The sequence below is a fragment of the Diceros bicornis genome, chromosome 28, assembly GCF_020826845.1.
Source record: "Diceros bicornis minor isolate mBicDic1 chromosome 28, mDicBic1.mat.cur, whole genome shotgun sequence".
In the NCBI taxonomy this organism is placed as follows: domain Eukaryota; kingdom Metazoa; phylum Chordata; class Mammalia; order Perissodactyla; family Rhinocerotidae; genus Diceros; species Diceros bicornis.
The window spans coordinates 7,403,624-7,407,004 of record NC_080767.1 but is presented as its reverse complement, the minus strand read 5'-3'; the positions used below and the strand labels follow the sequence as shown (position 1 = coordinate 7,407,004).

General features: G+C 39.7%; 1 long non-coding RNA gene across 2 annotated transcripts; it reads right to left on the bottom strand.

Annotated features, from left to right (window-relative positions):
• Nucleotides 1–1,747: 1,747 nt before the first annotated feature.
• On the bottom strand, nt 1,748–3,381 carry LOC131393126 (uncharacterized). 2 transcript variants are annotated; one of them, XR_009215868.1, is made up of 2 exons: nt 3,059–3,381; nt 1,748–2,386 (listed from the first exon to the last, which is right to left on the bottom strand). It is a non-coding gene; the product is annotated as an uncharacterized LOC131393126 (long non-coding RNA). The 2 variants fall into 2 exon arrangements; XR_009215869.1 differs by having other exon boundaries at nt 3,063–3,381.

Here is a 3,381-nt window from a genome sequence, read left to right as displayed (position 1 = left end):
AATACTATATGACCTCACTTGTACACGGAATCTAAAAACATAATTTTTTTTAAATTTAAAAAGTCAAACTCACAGAAACAGGAGAATGGTGGTTATCAGAGGCTAGGGAGTAGAGGAAATGGGGAGATGCCGGTCAAAGGGCATAAGCCTTCAGTTACAAGATGAGTAAGTTCTGAGGATCTAATGTACAGCATGGTGACTATAGTTTATAATACTGTATCGTATACTTGAAAGTTGCTGAGAGAGTAGATCTTAAGCAGTCTCACCAAAAAAAAGGTAACTATGTTTGGTGATGGATGTATTAACTAACCTGATTGTGGTAATCATTTCACAATGTATACATATATAAAATCATCATGTAGCACAGTTTAAATATACACAATTTTGTCAATATAAAAGGTAGATTTCCTCAAACAGGACAAAATCATGCTAGACAGTAAAACTAAAGGTCCAACTCCTGACCCGACTCCAACAAGTAATTAGAGGAAGGGCCAGCTTACAGGAGCTGCAGGTTCCCACGGAGTACACACCGCCTACCTGGCTGCTTCACTCGCCACAGGCGTCAGTGCTAACGACAACAAAAAGGACCCTCTTCCCCTCACCTCGAGTAAGGATGACTAGAGTCCACCATCCTACAGATAACCTTTGCAGTCAACTGTTGGGTGCATTTCTTAAAAAAAAAAAAAAAAAGAAAGTTTGTTTGAGACACCAGTAAGAGTAATATACTAATAGTTAACATAGTAAGAAAAAAGGTGTTCACTAAAAGATTGCCAACAGAGCTTGGAAGCACACCATGACATAGGAGGGGTGAGTGATATAAGAGTTTATTAAGCACATATCCCCAGATTATTGTTTTTTTCTGGTGGTGGTAGGGGAAAACCAGCTTCCCAAAAACGTCAGTCAGTGCTTACTTTCAGAAACTTAAAAAAAAAAAATAGGATTAGTAAGAGCAGCCCTTGGATAGTAAGCAAGTTATGTATTTGGCTTTCTTGGGCCATCAATCATTCTGGCAACACAAACATAAAGCAAAGTAGGCCCAGATTTCTACATACCTTCTTCTAAAGCACTTTTCAGTTACAATTTTAGACTAAAAAAGTGGGGGGGAAAAGTTCCAGCTGTCTCATGCTTTTTAAAGCTTCAAGTATAAGTATTAGAATTTAAAACTCTGAAATGGGCCGGCCCCGTGGATTAGCAGTTAAGTGCATGCGCTCTGCTACTGTCGGCCCAGGTTCGGATCCCGGGCGTGCACCAACGCACCGCTTCTCCAGCCATGCTGTGGCAGCATCCCACATACAGCAACTAGAAGGATGTGCAACCATGACATACAACTATCTACTGGGGCTTTGGGGGAAAAAAAGGGAGGAGAAAAAAAAAAAAAAAAAGGAGGAGGACTGGCAATAGGTGTTAGCTCAGAGCCGGTCTTCCTCAGCAAAAAGAGGAGCGTTAGCACGGATGTTAGCTCAGGGCTGATGTTCCTCACACACACAAAAAAAATAATAAAAAATGAAACCTTGAAATGTATTCACTTAAACACGTTCTCGTCAGCATCACCAACAACGCCCCATTATCCGTTCTGGTACTGTCTCCAGATGATTTTTAATCCCGCCTGGCTTCTCCCTACCAACAAGTACCTGGATACCTACCCTGCCTGCCCCCATTGCTTGTGTCGGGGGAAGAGGGAGAATCTCCCTCTGCCCTTTTCCTTAAGGTTCTTCTGGCTGGCCAAATAATTAACAAGACAGGTTAGCAGGAGAAAATAATACCAAGTTTAATAACATGTATACATGGGAGAAACTCAGAAATGAGCAACTCGCCCCTCTGTCTAACCTGCTTGCTTAAGTATTGCAGCTAAAGGCGAGGAACGTGTTGGGGGTGGGTAGTGGCCTGGGACTTCAGAGGGCAGGAGGACAATTCTTTTCATCTATAGATAATGTGGTCAGGGAGAGACAAAGTTTTTGATAAAAGGGGCTTGGTGCCTTTCCTATTATAACCTCTATCCTACATTATCTTTATAGCCATCATGATAGAAGATCTGTTCCAGGAAGGAGCCACCATGTCAAATTCTTTAGGCAGTTAGTGGGGGAGGTCAAATGTCCCTCAGAGAAAACAATAAAGGTAAAGAGATATATTTTAGGATGGCCAAATCTTGATCTCCCACAGTCCCGCCTTTGAAACTAAAAGTTTCACAGTCCTTTTGAAACTTAAAGAAGTTTCATAGTCCAGAAGCTGAGTTGGTAGATTGTTTCATCTCACTGAACACATTTCTTAGTCCTGATAATAGATCAGTTCACTTAAGTTCCTTTTGGAAGATGGTGATGCAGGTGGGCTCTCAAGGTTACGCCTATATTGCGGAAGCAAGCAATCAAGTATTTAATAAGAAGCATTTCTATGGAAACAAAAGAAAAACAAGGTTAATGGTTGGAGCAAATTGGAAACGTGTTTCTGAGATAAGAGGACAGCCAGTTAAGAAGATTTTTAGATGTCAGCGTCAAAGCATCTTTTACAGTTTAAAATGTCTCTGATGGTGTCATCGAGTAATCTCTTAAGTTTGTATCAAGTCTATCAGCTTCAGTTTGTAAGGCTTCAGGAAAAAGGGCAGGTTCAGTTCTCAGTGATTCCAAATGAAAATGATGGAAAAAATCAAAAACGTTAGTTTGGAGATCTGTAGTCAATTATTTTAGGAGACTAGAAGAAATCAGGATCCAGTCCAGTCAACAGATAAAAAACAAAAACCTCAAAAGACAACAAAACTAGGATCTAATATCCACAAATGTATACTAGAGTTTTTACTGAAATATAATTTTTCTCTCTAAAATCACCCTCATTTTTATTAAGATAGCCAAATTAAAAGTAACTAGTTTGCAAAATAAGTCTAGTTCCAATAGAGTTGGCCCAATTATTTACATAAGTACAGCAAGAATAGCAATTAATCATATAGACTCTTTCAAATCTGCTTTGCTGGAACTTTTTATAAGGAATCTCAGATTGAACTTTAAAGGTCTCTCGAGGCCAGGAAAGCCAAGCCAAGGATTTTGTCATCAGACTTCGCCTGTAATACCTACAGATTTGGATGAATTCCTCTCTTCCGAGGTTCCCCCAAAATATTTCGAGGTTCCTTGTGCCTGCCAGATAAGTGACATTCTTTACTTATCCTGGTAAGTGCCGCTTGGAACATAAGGTACCAGGCCAATATTTCCACGTGGCTTTATTCCATAAAGTCCAATCTTCATTCCTCAAAAGCTGTATGGTTATATCGCAAATATGATGTTCCAGTCACAGCCTTGGTAATATAAGCAGTGTTTCCAATTGTGTCCTGTTATAAGGAGAACAGATTCTTATTGAACTTATGCAAATAACTATATTGCCATGAAAACAACAATA